The following is a 22132-nucleotide window of genomic DNA, read 5'->3' on the forward strand; positions in this document are numbered from 1 at the left end:
TTTCACTCCCTCTATCTGATTCTCTTGAGCGGCCATTCTGTTTTCTAACCCCTATAACCCATTTTTCACTCCCTCTATCTGATTCTCTTGAGCGGCCATTCTGTTTTCTACCCCCGTTAACCCCTCCTGTATTTCCCCTAATCTATTGTCTAATTTCCCAAATTTCTTGTCTAATCCCTTAAAATTATTGTCTAACCCCTCACCGGTACCCCTCGCTTCGTCCCTCATTACCCCCATTTGCTCACTCTGAGCCCTCGCTTCGTCCCTTATTACCCCCATTTGCTCACTCTGAGCCCTCGCTTCGTCCCTTATTACCCCCATTTGCTCACTCTGAGCCTCCATCCGGTTCCCCATTACCCCCATTTGGCCCTCCAATCGCTCACCCAATCGCTCAATTTGGCTCCCCATACTCATCTGTACAGCTGCCTGTAGCTGCGCAATGAGGGCCTGTATGTCAATCGGCTGCATGTTAAAGCCCGTTGATACAGCGGGCTCGGCTACCGCGCGCTCTTGCGAGGCGCCATTTTGCGCGCCTGCTACCCTCGCTGTTTCGCTCTCCTCACGTGTCTCAATTTGGTCCTGGACCGACCCTGTCTCACTCTCCGCTACCGGACCCCAGCCGTCTTGATCCGCCATGGCGCGACTTGCAAAATTCGAGTTTTCGTAAAACAAATCCAAATTTTTTTTTTTCGTTATAATTTCGGCGAGCGCAGTAACCGCGGGACCGCGCTCCGGATCGATTTTGTCGAGCGCCGTACGCGCTCCGGATCGATTTTGTCGAGCGCAGTACGCGCTCCGGATCGATTTTCCCTCCCAAAATTTGGGCCTAACTAATTTAGTCCCGGGTCCGAATCTCACTCCTCGACACCAATTGTTACAGACACGACTTTGATGTTAAGGTGGGCCGAGCGGAATGGCCGTCGTGTCCGCACAAATTACCCGATTGTACTCGAACGTTGACGAAGCCGCGCCACGCTGGCTCAATAAGGAAAAAGAAGACACACGGCTGGATTATAATGACAGACACCAATGTTTCGATTCTCAATTATATTCGTAAGGAAAGGTTAGATTACAGGGGCTAGAGGTATATCACAGGAAGACAGGCACTTAGACACACTCTTATATTGACCCCGGACAGACGACAGATAAACGGGACAACGGCTGACTCACACGGGGATTGATGGCAGGGAGAGGCAGGTATCGGTGGCTCCAGGTGCACCTGGGCTCGGGGCAGAATCAACACGGTTCGGTCCAGAGATGCGGGGAGGTCACAGCGCTCGGAGGTAACGTTCTTTCTCAGGCGGGTCTTTCTCAGGCCTCTCCAAACTCAGGCGCATCTGTCTCAGCGCTCGCAGGTACTTTCTTTCTCCAGCTCGGGCGCATCTCTCGTCACGTCCGGTAAGTCGCCACGTATATCCGGCGGGGAGTGACACGCCCTCGGCTCGCTAGCGCCGCCCCAGATGGAATCGGTCCGCCCTTCTGATTGGGTGCGGGGGGGGGTTACCAGGCTCCGCCCTTGAGGAGGAGCTGACAGCCAGCCCCTCCGTGGTAACCCCGTGGAGCGCGTGGTCAATGGCGCTAATCGAGCCGGTGTGAGGACGCATCCTCCCCCGCGCCGCCGCGCCGCCCCCATCTCCTCTGTTGTTGTAGTTATAGTTGTTTGGGGAAGAAGATGGAAGGAGGTATGGAAAAGGTCCTAAACTCACTACTGATGCCATATAATCACATTCTGGTGCAACAAAGAGTCAGAATTAATGGAAACGAGTCCTTAACTGACATAGATTAAGAATAACTAGGAAGACGTCCTATAGTTGTCTACGTGTGTTGCGGTGGGGCCTGGGCACGACATTTAATGGGGGAAAAAGGGGAAGGTCGGTTCTACAGAGTGTTATTTACATGCAATGGGACTAGGGAATGGGGGATTGGGGAAAGTTGGGGAGTATTGGAGAAATAGGGGAATATTTACAAGCGGATATGGAGGCCAAATTCCATATTCGCAACAATATCTTCCATATACTGTGATTACAACGAAGTGAAACCGATCAGCAGCCCATCAGTATCATATAAAGCAATAAATACCAAGGCTTCAGCTTCTGAAATCTTAAAACAAAGTGTACTTCGTCGAGTGACCAAAAGTAGGCCTCGGCCCTACCTATCCAGTTGTTGTGTTTCCGTTGTGGCCATGATCTCAACAAATGGCGTAGGCCATGTGGCGTAGGGTAGGTCATGATCAGCTCCCCCCCCCCCCCCCCCTCTTTCGTTTCACCAACTCCTGCATCTGCCACCGTTCATGATTATCAAAGTAGGCTTTACCCTGTTCACGATAAGGTAGAAATCAGTGAGTTGTATACGAACAGATAAAAGGATGGCATTGACTTCGAGACGGTACGTGATATTTTCAAAAGTATATCGTAGCGTTGTCATTTAAGTAGATTGCAATAAATACGTTGTTCATATACGCACTCTTCATTCTCATCTTTCTTCCTAACTCTTACTCGGACAAGGAAATCCCCTATGCCATCCATAATGGTACACTATTCATACACCACATCCTCCCTTCCGTGGATGTTCCACGGGTTTCGGCTAGTCTCAATGAATTTGGAAGATTTTTATGGTTATTAAATTTTATCATATTTTCCCAAACGGGTAAAAAATCATTCATTTATATATTTTGAAAAAAGGAGATCTACCTTTTTTTGAGCTTTTTTAGAAACTCTATATTTTATCCTGAATTCAGGTTTAATTTCAAAATAATCCATTATTTTATTTATATAGTATCTTGTGTTACGTGGTCCCCTCGGTGAATACCTGGTCTCGGTGACCCCCGGACCGTGAGAGGAACTTCGCCAGAAAGCTGTATTAAATATGCGCTTTCGCCACGCAATCCATATGAATTTCACCCAAGAGACAACTGACGTTCAAGGATATATTTCAATGGGAATGACCATACAATTGCAATGACACAACCACGGAGATTTTCCCCGAGCAATCAACCATATACAACCATCAACAATTCCCAATTCACAAGCACTCAATCAACCATATACAACCATCAACAATTCCCAATTCACAAGCACTTTCCTATGAGTAAGATGGCCATCTTATATACGTGTGTCCCGGTGAGTACTCACGACACCCTTTTGGTCTCGGTCCCGCACAATGTCTCTGGGCCGCTCCTGACCAAGATGATGGTCGCCGTCACCGCACTCGGGCGGTAGAACGAACCCCGGGTGGACGTGTTTCCACCGGGCCGGTATCGTACCAGGCACCGTGGCTGCAGCCCCTCGTGGCCACGCGAAGCGGATACGGTAAAGCAAGCCAAACCCCACGCCGCTTGCAAGGCGCGTTAGGCCCCAACGTGCGACCCGCACGCATCTGTTTGGACGGTGCCGCGAACGAGGCCAGACGCGGGGTCGATGCACGGCCCCACGTCAACTTGCCGTCTCCACCGGGCAGGTACACGTCCCGGTAATTCCTCTCGCCAGACAGGCTTCGGATCGGAACACCGCTTTTCCACGCAGCGCAAGGTCGATCCCACCTTTTTGTCGGAGCGGGGCGAGGAAGAATAATACTCGTCCTTTTTTCCTCGTGTCTTTTCTTCTTCCGTTTCCGGTCACTTCCGTTTCCGGCCACTGGTTCAGAAGGGCTCCTGACCCTCCAATCACAACAACCCTTAATATACTACACACGGATAAGCAAAGACCTGAATGGTAATCCACATACATTCACATAAATATGTAACACTCCCCCCCTTCAAGAAAGAAAGTTTGAACCCAGCGAAAACTTTCTTTGCCGGCCAATTTGGAGAAACAAACCAGATAACTCAACCCCCCCCCACATTATCAGTTGCCCCCGGGCACAGTTATCACTTAAAAATAAAGCAACCAAAATTTCACCACAACCCCTCCAGATTACTCACTCTGGACTAAGCACCAGCAACGACATTGTCCCTGCCAAATCAAACTCCATCTCATGACCCTCTGACTTTGACCGCCAGTTTCTTGTGAATGAAGGTTAAGGGGTTGATCAAAGATCCAAAGTTAAGCCACTCGATAGCACTTTTTCTGGGAGGCCAAGCCGAGTATTCACTACATGGATGCCTTTAGGAACGTGGAGTTCACGGTTAGTCCGTGCAGGAAAGTTCTCTACATGGGCGCCTTGAGGAACGTGGAGTTCACGGTTAGTCCGTGCATGAAAGTTCACTACATGGACGCCTTTAGGAACGGCGTTCACGGTTAATCCGTGTAGGAATCTTGGCTCGGCGGCTCCGCCGCATTCCGTGCTTCAACTTCTCAGAACTTCCCTAATAATTAGGGTGGGACCACTTGTCCCTGTAGTCCCCTGAATAGCGGTCTCCTTCTCGGCCACTACTTTGCCAATCCTTCCTTCGGGAGCGGCCGTAACTCCGGGAGCCTACATAATAATATTGATTGCGGCCACCACCAAAACTACCGCCCAGTTGTTCTCTCCTGTAGACCTCTCGACGCCTACGAAATGCCTTCCCTACTGTTATGGTCCGACCCTCCAAATCCTTGCCATTCCAATTCTTCTCTGCCTCTCTGGCGTCTTTTGTGCTGGCAAACGTGACAAAGCCGAACCCTCTTGACTGTTGCGTTTCCCAGTCTCTTACCAACCGCACTTCCACCAGCGGCCCATATCTGTTGAAGACAGAGGTCAGAACTTCTTCCTCTGTTTTGAAGTTCAGTCCCCCTACAAATAACTTGGCACTTTTGTCGCCATCCCGAGCTGGTGTGGCGTTATTTTCCCTGCTGGGCTCTTTACCAACCCTCAGGTTACCATAAACTTGACCCCCGGCCAAATCATTCCCGATAACCACAGATACACCCTCTACAGGAAGCGTGGCTTGTAAACCGACGGTGACCGGTCCTGACACCAAATCGGACTCCAAATGGATGACATGAAGGGGAGCACTAACACGGCCCCCGATCCCCTGTAAACGAACACTATCCCCCGTTGCCGTCTCCTCGGACCATGGCAAAATGCCTTCAAGCATTAAAGATTGATGTGCCCCTGTGTCCCTCAATATCCTAACCGGTTTCCGGTTAGTCGAGGCTCCATCCCGTGACACAAACCCCTCTGAAATAAATAGTTGGTAACCCTTTTGATGGCGATTTCTCACAATGGCCATTGCGTTTGGAGTCGTAGTAGTCGGACTCCGCTCTGGGTCTTCGCTTTTCATGCGGTAACAACTGGACATCAAGTGTCCAGGTTTCTTGCAAAAAGCGCAAGTAGGCCCAGAGGAAAAACTCGTGGTCTGCCTCGGGCCCCCCGAACTATAAGTTTGTCTTGGGCCCGCATCCCTCTGATTTCGAACAGGTGGGGTATCATAGTTGTCCCCATAATCATCTCGAGGCCGCCGCCATGTATGGTCGTTCTCCGCACCTGCTGTTCCCCACCTCCCCTGCGGAGATCTAGGCGAGGAGTTAGGTTCGTGGACCCCTATTCGGTGGGTTAAGGCATAATCATCTGCCATGGTGGCTGCGTCCCACAGCTTTGGTACTTTCTTTTCCTGCAGGTACACTTTGATGTCCTCGTGGACACACTGCTGGAATTCCTCCACCAGGATCAAGTCCCGCAATGTTTCGAAGTCTTTCCCGACTCCTTTTGACTCACACCACCGATCAAACATGTTTTCTTTCACTCTGGCAAACTCCACATGGGTCTCACTCTCCCTCTTCCTGGCATTCCTGAATTTTTGCCTGTAAGCTTCCGGAACCAACTCATAGGCTTTGAGGATGTGCTTCTTCAGTACCTCATAATCTGCACATTGGTCCATTGGTAGCGCCGAATAAATTTCCTGAGCTTTCCCCACCAGCACACTTTGCACGAGTATGGTCCAGGCCTCCTCCGGCCAGTTTAATTGTCGAGCCACTTTCTCAAAGTGTGGAAAAAATTTCGCGACTTCTTTTTCACTGAACGGTGGAACCAGCCTCACATGTCTGCCCACATCCCAGGTTTTCTGGTTAGGTGTCGACCCCGTCAGCAAGGGTGGTGCCTCTCCCCGTTCTCTCATTAACTCCAGCTCCTTGAATTTGATTTCTTGCTGAAGCTCCATGTCACGTTCCTTTAATTCCCTTTCCGCTTTTCTCTCCTCTGCTTCGAGTTCCCTTGCAGCTCTCCTCTCCTCTGCTTCTGCTTTCCTTTCCTCTGTTTTCATCCTTTCCTGGAGTTCTCGTTCCACTCTCCTTTCCTCTGCTTGTTTCTCTTCTCTCCTCGCTTCTGCTTTCCTTTCTTCTTCTGCTCTTTCCTTTTCTGCTTTCCTTTCTTCTTCTGCTCTTTCCTTTTCTGCTTTCCTTTCTTCTTCTGCTCTTTCCTTTTCTGCTTTCCTTTCTTCTTCTTTTAACCTTTCCTGGAGTTCTCGTTCCACTCTCCTTTCCTCTGCTTGTTTCTCTTCTCTCCTCTCTTCTGCTTTCCTTTCTTCTTCTTTGATCCGTTCCTGGCTCCGTAATTGCAACTCCAGTTTCCGGAGCTCAACGTCTTCTGGTTCTTCGGGTAGCCACTCCCAGGCTAACTCGTCCCATGTTCCTAATCCCACCATAGATTGTATCACCGTGGCCTGCAACTCTGCCTTCCTCAAATTAGTTCGGACCTCCAAGTTAAAATGTTTGGCCAATTTCAAGAGGTCCGACTTTAGCAACGCTCGGAACTGTGCCTCACTCGGGGTTACCCCAAAGTTCTGTGCCACAAACGCCATGGTGCCTATCGTTAACACCTGTTAACCTTCACCCAAGACTTTACCCCAATTTCTCAAAATTTTTTTTACCAATTAATAATTAATTAATAAATTTTAATTAATAAAAAAAATTATTATTTTATTATTTTATACAATTTTAAATCCCGGACGTAGACCCAATTGCAAAACCGCAAATCGTAATTTGGACGAGCCCCCAATTCTGTGACGTGGTCCCCTCGGTGAATACCTGGTCTCGGTGACCCCCGGACCATGAGAGGAACTTCGCCAGAAAGCTGTATTAAATATGCGCTTTCGCCACGCAATCCATATGAATTTCACCCAAGAGACAACTGACGTTCAAGGATATATTTCAATGGGAATGACCATACAATTGCAATGACACAACCACGGAGATTTTCCCCGAGCAATCAACCATATACAACCATCAACAATTCCCAATTCACAAGCACTCAATCAACCATATACAACCATCAACAATTCCCAATTCACAAGCACTTTCCTATGAGTAAGATGGCCATCTTATATACGTGTGTCCCGGTGAGTACTCACGACACCCTTTTGGTCTCGGTCCCGCACAATGTCTCTGGGCCCCTCCTGACCAAGATGATGGTCGCCGTCACCGCACTCGGGCGGTAGAACGAACCCCGGGTGGACGTGTTTCCACCGGGCCGGTATCGTACCAGGCACCGTGGCTGCAGCCCCTCGTGGCCACGCGAAGCGGATACGGTAAAGCAAGCCAAACCCCACGCCGCTTGCAAGGCGCGTTAGGCCCCAACGTGCGACCCGCACGCGTCTGTTCGGACGGTGCCACGAACGAGGCCAGACGCGGGGTCGATGCACGGCCCCACGTCAACTTGCCGTCTCCACCGGGCAGGTACACGTCCCGGTAATTCCTCTCGCCAGACAGGCTTCGGATCGGAACGCCGCTTTTCCACGCAGCGCAAGGTCGATCCCACCTTTTTGTCGGAGCGGGGCGAGGAAGAATAATACTCGTCCTTTTTTCCTCGTGTCTTTTCTTCTTCCGTTTCCGGTCACTTCCGTTTCCGGCCACTGGTTCAGAAGGGCTCCTGACCCTCCAATCACAACAACCCTTAATATACTACACACGGATAAGCAAAGACCTGAATGGTAATCCACATACATTCACATAAATATGTAACACTTGTATTAACATTTCCATTAAAATTATTTTGAATAATAAATATCATTAAACCCTTATACATTTCCTCAATACAAATAGTCTCTTCCCCTGTAAGAAATGGTGTATTATCATCATAATACTTAACATTCATCTCTCTTATTAATCTTGTAAAGTAATTCATTTTTGGTTCTAATTTAAAAGAGTTATATATATATTTATATTTTTTATTATCATTAATTAAAATTAAATCACAGAAAATACATTGTTTATATGAACCCTCATTATTAAGCCCTATTCTACCACAACGGCGGCAGATTTCTAAATTATCATATGGAGAGTCTGGAAATTCTAAATCTCCTTCAGAATTTATCATATTTAAACAGTAAATTTTTATTTAAACTAAACGCAAGTTTATTAGTTAATAAATACAATGTTTCAAAGCACAAAAGATAAATTTCAATCAATCTCTACTTCGGTGGGAGATATAGAAAAATATGTCAAAGATGTTAAATTGAACAAAGATAAATATGGAAATTTTTGGGTAAAACCAGTTATGGAAAATAACATGAGCCCCTCTATTTCATTTAAAGGAAGAGATCTAACTATGCCTGGAAAAACATCCATTAAAGTAAATCAAACAAAAGTTTCTCCTCTATTCCCGGCAATTTATTCAAAGCTTGAAAAAGTGATCGATCGCAATACTTTGAAAATGAATGATAAGACTCTCTTCTGGACTTGGTTATGACTAACTTCCTTGAAAATGTCTGCTGCTCTTCCTCTGCTCCAATCGGCTCTTCTGATCATGTGCTTGTTAAAGTGGACATCTCTCTGACCATTTTCAGAGAGCCTCCTCAGCGTCGACGAGTCTGGCATTTCACTCAGGCCAACTGGCACGGTCTTCAAGCAGCCATCAATCATCTGGACTGGTCTCCCATCTCTACTGCCTCTGACATCAACTCATCCTGGGAATTCTTCCAAAGTAAATTGCTCTCTCTCATGCACAGTTTTATCCCTTCTCGTCTTCAGTTGTCATACCCTTCCTCCCGTCCATGGTACACGGAATCTTGTGGTGAGGCTATTGCCCAGAAACAACTTGCTTTCGTCTCCTGGAAAGCAAATCCAACGGAAGGAAATGTCATTTCCTTTCACAAAGCCCGAAACAAGTGTGTGTCCACCCTCAGGAGAGCCAGGAAACAATATCTCTCCGTCCTCAGGACCGAACTCTCTTATCTGTCTCCCTCTTCCAAATCCTGGTAGCGTCTGGTAAAATCTGTTTCTGGTGTTTGTTCCCCCTCCATCCCCTCCCTCACCTTAAATGGCCACACGGCTGACTCCGCACGTGAAAAAGCCGAATGCCTCAACTCTGTGTTTGCCTCTAAATCTTGTGTCCCAAACCCATCCCTCTCTGTACCCACCGTACCCAGTCGTACCCAGCTGCTCCTGGACTCTGTGTCCTTTCCTCCTGACAAGGTGGAAAAGTGTCTGTCAACCCTCGACTCTGATTCTGCAACCGGACATGACGGCATCAGCCCACGGGTCCTAAAATCATGTTCTTCTGCTCTTTCACTCCCTCTCTCTGTTCTCTTCACCCACTCTTTTGCTCAAGGTCATCTTCCATCTGCTTGGAAATCTGCCAACATCACCGCTTTGCACAAAAAAGGTGCAAAAACAGATCCCAGCAACTACAGACCAATCAGCCTTCTCCCAATTATCAGCAAGGTCATGGAATCCATCATTGCTTCAGATATGAAATCTTTCCTCTTCTCCAATGGCTTGATCTCTGATCATCAATTTGGTTTCAGACCTGGACACTCCACTCTGGACATGCTGCTTCTGCTTTCTCAACAATGGATGGAGGTCCTCAATGCCAAACAGGAAATTAGAGCAGTCTCCCTTGACATATCACGTGCCTTCGATACAGTCTGGCACCCCGCTCTGCTCACCAAACTCTCCTCTTTTGGTATCCATGGAAATCTCCACGCATGGCTGGCGGACGTCCTCTCTAGTCTTAGTCAACGTGTGGCCCTGAATGGGTTTCTCTCATCTCCTCTTCCTGTTCAGGCTGGAGTTCCCCAAGGCAGTGTTCTGGGCCCTGTGCTTTTTCTGGTCTTCATCAATGATCTCTCTGACTCTCTTGAAAATCCTCTCTATCTCTTTGCTGACGACTCTACTCTCTGTCGCTCCATTCTTCATCCCTCAGATCGGCAGTCTGCAGCCTCCTCACTCTCTGCAGACCTTGACAAAATCACAGACTAGGCAAACAAGTGGAACATGTCTTTCAATCCTGACAAATCTCACACTCTTAAAATGTCTCTCGGAAAAGACCGACTGGACAACCCTCCCATCCACTTTCTGAATAATCCTCTCCAAGAAGTTCTGTCACTCAAGCTTCTGGGTCTCACTATCTGCCATGATCTTTCCTGGAAAACCCACATTTCAAATCTGGCTTCCAAAGCCAGTCGCCGACTGGGCATCCTCCGTCGTGCGAAGTCCTTCCTTGGCACACCTGAGCTCCTCACCACATACAAGGCTTTCATCCGCAGCTCAATGGAATACTGCTCTCCCCTCTAGGCTGTTGCTCCTGCCTCACACCTAGCTCGCCTTCACGCTGTTGAAACCAAAGCATTCAGAATCATTGGAATCTCCCGCGATGAAGCTAACTCCAAGGGCCTCTCACTCACTCACCGCAGGCAGGTTGGTGGTCTTTCCGTCTTCTACCGACTCCTCTCTGGCCTTGCCCCCCCAGCTCTCTCTGGGCTCTGTCCCGCAAATATTCCTACAGGTCGCACAAGATCTGCCTGCAACCCTCTTTTGGTTAAACTGCCAAAATCAAGACTCTCTGCTCACCTTCACTCCTTCATTCCTCTTTTCTCCCGCCTCTGGAAGAAACTCCCTCACTCTCTTCAATCCCACTCCACCCTCCAAGTCTTTAAAACAGCTGTTCACCACCATCTGTTATCTTCCCCCATCCAAAACCTTGATCTTTTCTACCCCTGCTAATTTCACCCCAATTCCCCTTTTTGAAATACCAACTTCTGTCCTGGAAGTCGTTGGTGTCCTTGTGCTTTATACTTCTCCCTCCCCCCCCCCCCCTTCCCATGCCTCCTCCCCCCGGGCCCTCTCCCTTCCACACCTCTCCCTGCTCTCGGATGTTGTGTTTGTGTGCTTCCCCTTTTCTCCCCATCTTGTCTTCCGCTCCCTCTTTTTGTGTATTTTGTTTGTCTGGTCGATTTGTTTGTGAAGTAAATGTTAGCTCTTTCACGAGCCTCGATTCAGTATACAAAAAAAAAAAAAAAAAAAAAAAAAAAGACCATTAATAATTCTAGAGGAGACATTAGTATCTTCTTTCATAGTCCAAAAGATGTAGGTAATATTAATAATATGAATATTACTGGTGAGATGACATTTCGTACCATGATCATTAGAGATTATTTCAAGATTACTTTTAATGTAAGAAACATTGTTGTTATAGGCGCTAATCAAAGAAAGTATATAGATATTGATGGGAATATTTTTCCTGCTAATTAAATGAGTGATAGTTCCTGCTCAGAAGCTTCCTCATATACTGAGAGCCTTTGTGATACAGAGAGCCTCTGCTCCTGTGATACGGAGAGTGTAGGTTCAGTAGATAGTTTTGATTCAGAGAGTCTTTGCTCTTGTGATTGTTATGATTGCACATCGGATTTTTATGTGAAAAAATATTTTTTATTTTTTCACATAAAACGGCTTTTTTGCACGCAAAAAAATTATTTTGCTATTTTCGGAGAAAAAAAGAATTTCGCCCTTTTTCGGGAAAAATAAAATAAAATGCCCTTTTTGGTCGAAAATGTCTGGCAACGCTAAAAAAAATTAGGGAATTTTTCGAAATTTTAAACTGCGATCGAAATTTTTAACTGCGATCGAATTTTTTAACTGCGATCGATCTCAAAAACAAAACGTTGCGTCCACTTGCGTGCGTTGCGTCCCCAGCGTGTACAGCAGTGAGGCGGTGTACTACAGTGAGAGAGTGTACACAAAGTGTGAACAAGTCTCCTATCAAGATGAGTGCTGCTCTTCGTGACAAGTGGCTGAAGGAATTCAACGCTGGCGGCGATGGGGCCACCTTCAAGTACGTGTCGAGTGACACGGCTTTCTGTCGAGCTTGTGAAAAGACTTTCCGGGTGAAGCAGAAGTCTGAGCTGGCCCAACATGTCCGAGGAGACCGCCACAAGAGTAACTTGGCCTTGAAGAAGAAGAGGACAGTCACGCAAGCCACCATGGAGGACTTTGGTGGCGGAAAGAGGCACAAGTGCGACGTCATGGCTCAGGAGCTGTGCCAGGCCATGCTGGCCGCTGGCATCCCATGGTCGAAATTGGAAAACCCTGCGCTCCGGTCGTTCCTGGAGAAGCACATCACTCCCCAGATCCCCGATGAAAGCTGGATTCGAAAGCACTACCTCGACAAGTGCTATGACGAGGCCTTGGCGGGGATCCGTGCCGACCTTGGACAGCAGCCCATCTGGCTGTCCGTCGACGAGACGACCGATTCGGCAGGTCGATATGTGGCCAACATCATCGCGGGACGCTTGTCCAAGGAGGGGTACTTTCGTCCCCACCTCGTCCAGTGCATGTTTCTGGAGAAGACCAACTCCGGGGAGATCGTGCGTGCAGTGAATGACACGCTGCGCTATCTTTGGCCTGATTTCAAGCCGGAGTGCCTCAAGGTCCTCGTCAGCGACGCCGCGGCCTATATGATCAAGGCCGGCCATGCCCTGAAGGAACTCTTCCCGGACTTGCTGCATGTGACTTGCGTTGCCCACGCGCTCCACCGTGTCTGCGAGACAGTCCGAGAAGTGTTCAAGGACGTCAACGACCTGATTGCCACGACGAAGAAGGTGTTCGTCAAAGCCCCGTCGCGTGTTGTCTTTTGGAAGGAGCAGCAGCCCAATCTTTCTCTCCCCCCGGAGCCCATTCTGACTCGGTGGGGGACGTGGATCGACGCCGCGGTGTTTTACGCCGAGCACTTCGAGGCCGTCAAGGACATTGTGGACCAGCTGAACGATGACGATGCGATGGCAATCCGGAGTGCCAAGGACCTGTTCGGAAAGGCGGACATCAAGCTCAGTTTGGTCTTCTTAAATGCCCACGTGTCGTTCATCCTGAAGATCCTTAAGCAGCTGGAGGAGGCCGGCATGGAGCTGGCCAAGGCCTTCCAGCTCCTTGATCAGGCCAAGGAGGAGCTCGAAAAGATCCGAGGCTGCCGTAAGGAGATCCTGCTCACCAAGTTCAAGGCGGTGCTGCAGCGCAATCCCGACATTGGTGTGCTGAGGACAGTGGCTTTGATCCTGGATGGAGATCAGCACGGATCTGAGGTTGGTGTGCCGGCTGGAGTCAAGCTTGCTGACATCCCCCTCTTGAGGTACTGCCCCATCGTCAGCGTCGACGTGGAAAGGTCCTTCTCCGTCTACGGAAACGTCCTCACCGACCGCCGACACCGCCTCACCAAGGAGAACATTACCAAGATAATGATTTCAAACACCTACTTTAACCGTTCCTAAAAGGGTCTTGTCAATTTCTTCTAGTCCTCTACTTATCAAACAATGCGGTTGCAATAAAGGTACCTGAAAGTCATTTTTTACCTGTTTACTAGCCCAGAGTGCTTAATGTTGTGCAGGTAAAAGCTTACCATTTTTTGTTCTTTTTTAGACTGATTTCTGAAAAACTTGGTAATAATAAAAAATGAATAAAACTTTGGAAAAAAATATTTCGGGATTTTTTCACATAAAAATATATATATACCGCTTTTCAAAACATAAAAGGCCTATTTTCTTAACATAAAAATCCGTAGTCTACTTATGATACTAGTTTTATTGATGACTCAGATGTCTCTGATTATGAGATTGATTCTGAATATGACCCTGGTTCTGATATGGATTGGGAGATGTAAAGGTGTTTTAGTTTAAGTAAAGTTATCTCTATATAATTCCAGCAATCTCTGTGTGTGTGTGTGTGTGTGTCTGTCTGTCTGTATGCGACCGCTGTTTCTCGACAACTACCGGTCCGATATACTTGAAACTTGCCAGGTATATTGCTGGGGACCCGAGGATGTGCCTTTTCAAGGTTTGAAATTAATCGGACAAGTGGTTCCCAAGGTATGGTCACCATACTCACAAGCCGTTCGCTTTGGCTTTGCGAATGGACCAAACCATTTCATGTAAATAGAGGGGGGGGGGGGGGATTGGCCTATACACAGCCTCTCTGGATGTTAACTTTGCCAAAAACAAGAAAATAAAAACAACCGTTAGTTTAATTGGTCTATTATAGTTCTATTAAAGATGATAGGTTAATAATTTAATATTGAGAATTTGTGCTTCCCAAGTTATGGTCTCTCACATTCGCCTATATTTTCTTGCTCCGTATTCTGTGGTCGTTTCTGACACGTTGTGTCAAAATTTTTTGTTGTTGTTGTTGTTGTTGTTGTTCTCTTCTGTTTTCTTTGTTTTCCCTTGCGAAAAGACAAAATACGTTTGCGATAATTGAATAATTGGCCATTAAAACTAAATTGCGAATAATCGTAATTCTGGCATGTGGTTTCAAAACTTTTTTCCTTTTGCAAGCACATACGGGCAAGCACGTACGGGCACGCACGTACGGGCACGCACGTACGGGCACGCCCTAGTATATATAAAACAAGCCAAAAAGGCGTTTTAGTTTAAGTAAAGTTATATATACTAGGGCGTGCCCGTACGTGGGTGCAAAAAAACATGCGTGCAAACAACAACAACAAAAAAAAACTTTGAAACCACGTGGCAGTAACGACCACAGAACCCCCCCCCCCCCTCTATTTACATGAAATGGTTTGGTCCATTCGCAAAGCCAAAGCGAACGGCTTGCGAGTACGGTAGATCCCCCCGCCCCCCTCTATTTACATGAAATGGTTTGGTCCATTCGCAAAGCCAAAGCGAACGGCTTGCGAGTACGGTCACCATACCTTGGGAACCACTTGTCCGATTAATTTCAAACCTTGAAAAGGCACATCCTCGGGTCCCCAGCAATATACCTGGCAAGTTTCAAGTATATCGGACCCGTGGTTGTCGAGAAACAGCGGTCACAGACACACAGACACACACACATACACACAGAGATTACTGGAATTATAGATAGATAAAACGAGCCAGAAAAGCTCGAAAAGGTGTGTTAGTTTAAGCACAGTGATATATATAAAACACTCTGTTTTCTTACCCTATAGATATGGTCTATTGTGATACTTGCGAAAAGGAAGTAAAACATTATAGAAAACACATACTCACAGTTAAACACACTAACAACATTCTAAATCAATTATCACCACTTCCTAAGAACAAAAAACATTGTAGTCTCTGTAATAGAGATATCCTAAAGAAGGGGTTCAAAGCCCATTTTAAAACAAATCTACATTTATCAAATTTTATCACAACTAAAAACTCTGATGGCGCTTTCAAAGGACATATTAAAATAAGAGTCTTTAACTTCAAACCTCTGAACCAAAGTCTATAGTTGATGCTGAAGAAATAGTCAAACCTGCTGTTCAAACGTTGATTGAAAAAACACAAAAAGAAATGAAACCACTTAAATTTTATATGGGAGTAAAATTAGAAATGTCAAAAGATGGAGGAGTTATAGATACACCATACATGAGAACTGAGCCATACTTTATATCTTCATATCAAGATTTTAAAACATCAGGAGTCTATGATGAACTTATTAAACAAGAGCAAGATGTGGATAATTCAATCGCAGGAAGTGGATCCAATATAGGAAAAATTATTTTCATAGACATTCATATTCTTAAATCAGATCCTCTAAAAGCTTCTTCTTACATTGATTTACCTGGTGTTATCAAAAATAGAAAAGCAGTTATCAATATCAAAAATAAAGACAAATGTTTTCTCTGGTCTATTCTAGCACACTTACATCCTCCACATTTTCATGATGAAAGAGTATCTCATTATAAAAAATATGAGAATACATTAAATACGAAAGATCTAAAGTTTCCGATGACTTTAAATGATATTCCTAAATTTGAAAAGATGAATAATTTATCAGTTAATGTTCATGGTCTAACAGAAACAAACAACATTCAGGTTTTAAAGCTTTCTGACAATTGTAAACAACCTCATATTAATCTTCTATATTTTAATTCAGAGGAAAATTCACATTATACATACATCAAATATATTACAAAATTAATAAAACCACAAGTATGTAAAAGAACAAATAAAATATATATTTGTATGCGTTGTCTTAACTTCTTCCATACACAAGAAAGATTAGATAAACATTCAAATTATTGTGGTGAACATAAATCGACGGTATAATCAATATGCCTAAAGAAGGCTCAATGATCTCATTCAAAGATGAAAAGAAAACAATAAAACACCCGTTTGTAATATATGCTGATTTCGAAAGTATTCCAGAAAAAATTGATACTGCTTCTCCCGATCCAAAAGAATCATACACAAATAAATATCAAAAACATACTCCTTGTGGTTTTTGTTATTATATCAAATCCTCCGTTGGTAATGAATATAACAATTTAGGGGAGTATAGAGGCTCAAATGCCCCAGAGGAGTTTGTAAAACGACTAGAAAAAGACTGTGTTCGATTAACCAAGATAATGAGAGAAACCAATAAACCAATGTCCTTGACGAGTGAAGAGTAAAGGAAATTTAGAAAAAACAATGTCTGTCATATTTGTGAGGAAAAAATTGGTGAAGGCCTAAAGGATAGAGATCATTGTCATCTCACTGGTAAATATAGAGGTCCGGCTCATCAAAGTTGTCATATTAATTATAAACTCCCCTCTTTCATTCCTGTCTTTCTTCATAACAACACTCATTATGATATGCATCTATTTATCAAGGAACTCTCAAAGATATCTGGAGACATTTCAGCAATTCCTAACACGGATCAGAAATACATTTCATTCACAAAAACAATTCACACATCTCCTATTACTCATATCAGATTTCTTGATACATTTAAATTCATGGCAAGTCCATTGGCTAACTTGGTTCAAAATCTAAAAGAGTTTCCATGTCTTTCAGAGTATTTTTTAGATAAAGATTTTCTAACACAAAAGGGAATTTACCCCTATGATTATATGGACTCATTTGAGAGATTCAATGAAACACAACTTCCTCCAAATGAAAATTTATATAACAAATAAAATAACAGTCATATCTCTGATAAAGATTATGTACACGCACAAAATGTTTGGGAAAAATATAACATCAAGAATCTTGGCGAGTATCACGATTTGTATCTCAAAACTGATGTGCTTTTATTGGCCGATGTATTTGAAGCCTTTAGGTCTGTTTGTCGCACTGGATATGGATTGGATCCTGCTCACTACTACACAGCACCTGGATTGGCCTGGAGTGCGATGTTGAAAATGACAAAACAAGTTTTGGATTTGATAACCGATGTTGATATGCTTTTGATGATTGAAAAGGCAAAGAGAGGAGCGATTTCACAAGTCTGCTCGAGCCGATACGCAAAAGCAAATAAGAAATATCTTCCGAATTATGATTCAACGAAAAAGAGTTCTTACTTGATGTACTATGACGCAAACAACCTGTATGGCTGGGCAATGTCTCAGGCTCTTCCTTATGGAAAACTTAGATGGGTAAAGGAAAAAGACTACAAAAAGGTTTTACAAGATGTATGTATCTCTACACAAAAAGAATTGGATGATTCAAAGGTTGGTTATTATTTTGAGGTCGATTTAAAATATCCTGAAGAACTTCATATCAAACACAAAGATCTTCCATTTGCTTGTGAGAAAGAAAGTCCAAAGAAAGAATGGTTGAGTGATTATCAACGATCGTTTGATATAGGTGAATCAACAGAAAAACTACTGACTACATTATATAACAAGAAAAATTATGTTCTACACCAAAGAAATTTGCGACAATATTTATCAAAAGGTCTAAGAGTAGAGAAGATCCATAGGGTTCTAATGTTCAATCAAAGTCATTGGCTAAAGGAGTACATTGATTTTAATACACAAAGCAGAACAGAGTCAAAAACAGATTTTGAGAAAGACTTTTATAAATTGATGAATAATGCGATCATTGGTAAGACCATGGAGAAGGGCTAGAAAAGACAAAATATCAGACTAGCAACATCTTTGGAACAAGCATCAAAATTAATTAATAGACCGAGTTTTACTAGAGCTGAGGTCTTTACTGAGAACTTTTGTGTGATCCGTTTGATTAAAGAGAGTATTGAAATGGACAAACCTATTTATATTGGAACATCAATTCTTGATTTATCAAAGTCATTAATGTATGATTACTTTTACAATAACTTGAGGAAGAAATATCAAAATGATGTTAATCTACTTTATATGGATACAGATCGTTTTATTTTGAAAATTAATACTGATGATGTTTATTCAGACATGAAAAAGGACATTAATATCTATGACACTAGTAATTATAGTCCAGAGAGTGTTGTTCTCTTCTAAAAATAAAAAGGTGATTGGAAAGTTCAAGGATGAATTAGGAGGAAATGTTGTGAATGAATTTGTGGGATTGAGGTCTAAGGCTTATGCTTATAAATACATTGTGAATAACGTTGAAAAGACTGATAAGAAGTTAAAAGGTGTAAAGAAAAATGTTATTAAAGAAACAATAAACTTTGAAAATTATTATAATTGTTTAACAACAAAGAAAGAAGAGTTTAGAAAGATTAATTCAATGAGAAGTTATAAACATCAATTATATTCAGAAGAGGTGAATAAGAAAGCATGAGGAGCTTTTGATGATAAGAGGTTTATTTTAGAAAATGGATTTGATAGTCTCCCTTATGGTTATAAGTGTTAAAATATATATAAGTGATAAGATATATATAAGTGATAAGATATATATAAGTGATAAGATATATAAGTGATAAGATATATATAAGTGATAAGATATATAAGTGATAAGATATGTGATATGATATATATAAGTGATAAGATAATGGGGTTAGGGATTTTAACGGGCTACCGCCGCCTTTTTTATGAACATATAAATGATAGAACCAAGTATCAACCAGACTAAAGAGTGGATGTGTAATCAACCTTGGTATAAAAATGGTAAACATAATGAATGTGAAAAATACCAAATAGGTATAATTGAAAAGGCAACTGGTAAAAATGTTCACAAAACAAATAAGAGAATTAATTTAAATACCGGTGAGTTGGGTGAAAAAGATGGAAATATTTTTGAGTGGACGGAAAACTTTGATGGTTGTCAGGAAAATATATACTTTAATTTAAAAATGGTATGTGGCACTGGAGGCGCTCAAACAAGAACATTGAGGGAGGTTTATCATTTTATCTTAGCTCAGTTAAAATATCTTGATAAAGAACCAAACTCAAACAACTTTTTTGTTAATATATTAGATGGTGATGGTAGTAAGAGAATTAAATTATTTCCTACGCATAAACAAATATTTGTAGGATCATTGTTTGAGTGGTCTATTAGGGATATTAAGAGAGTGAGAGGGAGCAAATATTCGAAGGATCATTGTTTGAGTGGTCTAATGAACAGCATTGAGGATAAGAGCAGGTTATCTTTTGCTATAGCTAGTATGTCAAAAGGCCAAAAGGTTCGTAAAGCTCAGGGTGGCAGAAATAGAGGTGTTAAGGGGAAATGAGGGAAAGTGAGGGTGAGAGGAAAATTTACATGTAAGTGAATGGGGAAATGAGGGTGGTCCAGGAACAACATTTTTCCTCTACTTATATCGTTATTGGCCCTCTGTCTCAATGGTGAAGAATTCTTATATCCAGATCCAGTTCTTCTCCAAAATCTGATCAATTTGTCCTTGTCAGACAACGAACCTGTCTGCCAAATGTCGTGTGCGATATCCTCCTCACAGACAGACTGACAGACAGGGGTGAAAACATATCCTCCGTCAACCTTCAGTGATGGAGGTAACAATTACGTGAGGAATAATTATCCTTCAGGGTATTAAAGTGTGTGTTGGTTTGTCTGTGTAAGTTAAACATTTAAAAGGAAGGAGTATATGATTGAAAAGGTTTGAGGATCACTGATATGGATAGAACGTGTTGGTTGCCATGTTGGATTTTCAACATGAAACACTTACTTTTAATGGGAGGAGAGAATCACAAAACAGAGGGATTGTGGGTAACAGTTGAAATGCTGGCAGTAAATAAATTTCGATGAAGATTATTGTCAGATGGAGTAATGAAGATTCGGATTCAGTGAGAAATGCAGTTTTTTGGATACATAGTCGAGGCTCTTGGGAGATCCGGAGCTCGTACTAGTCCAATGAACAGATCACAAAGTGACAGGACAAAAGAAACAGCAGAGAGAGGGGGGAAACACCAACAGCAGAGAGAGGGGGGAAACACCAACAGCAGAACCAATGTGGTTGAAGGCCAAAGGGTTTTTGAGGGTATAATGGGGTCTTGAGGGTCTTAAGGGTCTTGAGGGGTTAATTTGTCCAAAAAGTCTTCAGGATCTAAAGTTAAAGCTCTAAGAGGTTTCGGGTTTATCTCTGAAGGGTCTAAAGTCAAGGGTTTGTTAAGGTCTGTGAGGTCTAATCGGCTGAAGGGGTCTGAGGGTTTAAAGGGTGAAAAGTAGTTGAAAGTTTCACTTTCAGTTGAAAGGTGAAAAGTTTCACTGTTTGTGAAATAAATGTTAGCTCTTCCACGAGCCTCGATTCAGTATACAAACAAAAAGAAAAAAGTAAAAGGTCTGTAATGGTTTCAAAGGTCTAAGGGATTTTAAAGGTCCAAATATCTCAATGGTACGTTCCAATAGTACGTAATTAACGCTACACCGCACGTCAACACTTGAGTGACAACATGGCAGCCATTGTTAAATTCCCCGAAGTCGAGTATTCTGTGGCTCTGGGTTAACGAATTGTTTTTCTATATAAGATTGAGGTTCACGGAAGAGTAAAACCTTGTGTTGGCAAAACGGTTAATGTGGCTGGCTTAAGATTGCAAGGTCCTGAGTGTCAAGCCCCTGTCATGCAAATGGGGTCAATCTTGGATTTGCATTTCATAATTGAGTGAAATATGTTTTTGGGGTCAAATGGGGTCAATCTTGGATCTGTATTACATAATTGAGTGAAAGATGTTTTTGGGGCCAAGTGGGGTCGATCTTGGATCTGTATTTCATAATTGAGTGAAATATGTTTTTGGGGCCAAGTGGGGTCAATCTTGGATCTGCATTTCATAATTGAGTGAAATATGTTTTTGGGGGCGAGTGGGGTCAATCTTGAATCAGTATGACATAATGGAGTGAAATATGTTTTGGGGGCCAAATGGGGTCAATCTTGGATCTGTATCACATAATTGAGTGAAATATGTTTTTGGGGCCAAGTGGGGTCAATCTTGGATCTGCATTACATAATTGAGTGAAATATGTTTTTGGGGCCAAGTGGGGTCAATCTTGGATCTGCATTACATAATTGAGTGAAATGTGTTTTTGGGGCCAAGTGGGGTCAATCTTGTCTCTGCATTTCATAATTGAGTGAAATATGTTTTTGGGGCCAAGTGGGGTCAATCTGGGATCTGTATTTCATAATTGAGTGAAATATGTTTTTGGGGCCAAGTGGGGTAAATCTTGGATCTGGGGTTCCTAATTGAGTGAATTACGCTGTAAAAAAAACCTGAACATTTTATTTTATAGAAAAAATATTTCCATGACCTGTGAAGTAGAAAGGAATGAATTTGCATTCAGCATGAATCAGAATGAAATATGTGATTTAAATAAACAAGAACAAGGAAAACCAGATAAACCGGGTGTTTCACTTCACTCTCTCACACGCACATCGTTGGTTTATAGGGAGGACAACATGAACAGATTGATGAAAATAAGAAACTTATGGTATTTGTTACCCTTGAGGTCCTTCCTTGTAGTTTGTTTCTTTAACAACAACAAATACTCTCCAGGTGTCACACTAACTAATGTTGGCTCAATGGTGGGAAAAGTTGGAATGGCCATCATAGGATATTCGACATTGTACGTCGAACGTGGTCAATACATTTACCCCCTTCACCCCCAACCCCTTAACCATAAATAACGAGCCAACACCAAGAAACTCGACACGGATGTTCATCATTTTCTGTACAGTTTCTAAACATGTCACGTTATTCCCAGAACTGGATGATTCTCTTGAGGCCTTGAATGGAAGTCACGGGTGTGGCTCTAAAACTTGTTGTAAAAGGAAAAACTTTTTGACTCGCCCTCATATGTATGTACAGGTTACGAAGTTCGGAAAATAGGTAAGTGTAA

The 22132-nt window shown here is 43.4% G+C and overlaps 2 protein-coding genes across 11 annotated transcripts in view; both read right to left on the reverse strand.

Moving 5' to 3' along the window:
* The window catches only part of LOC137418556 (E3 ubiquitin/ISG15 ligase TRIM25-like), a 1139870-nt gene that overhangs the window by 879667 nt on the left and 238071 nt on the right, over positions 1-22132 (reverse strand). The gene's annotated exons all lie outside the window — the stretch shown is intronic.
* The window catches only part of LOC137418945 (E3 ubiquitin-protein ligase TRIM65-like), a 185105-nt gene that overhangs the window by 69969 nt on the left and 93004 nt on the right, over positions 1-22132 (reverse strand). Inside the window, exon 1 of one of the 10 annotated variants that reach the window (XM_078770839.1) lies at positions 14229-14340. The exons of 7 other annotated variants lie outside the window; for them this stretch is intronic. The gene's annotated coding sequence lies outside the window, so the exon portion shown is untranslated. Of the gene's footprint in view, positions 1-2152; positions 2176-14228; positions 14341-22132 lie in introns of those variants that run through there. 2 more of the 10 variants (XM_078770836.1, XM_078770837.1) reach the window with 2 other exon arrangements.

This window comes from Myxine glutinosa, chromosome 1, assembly GCF_964187855.1.
Source record: "Myxine glutinosa chromosome 1, kmMyxGlut1.1, whole genome shotgun sequence".
Taxonomy (NCBI): Eukaryota; Metazoa; Chordata; class Myxini; order Myxiniformes; family Myxinidae; genus Myxine; species Myxine glutinosa.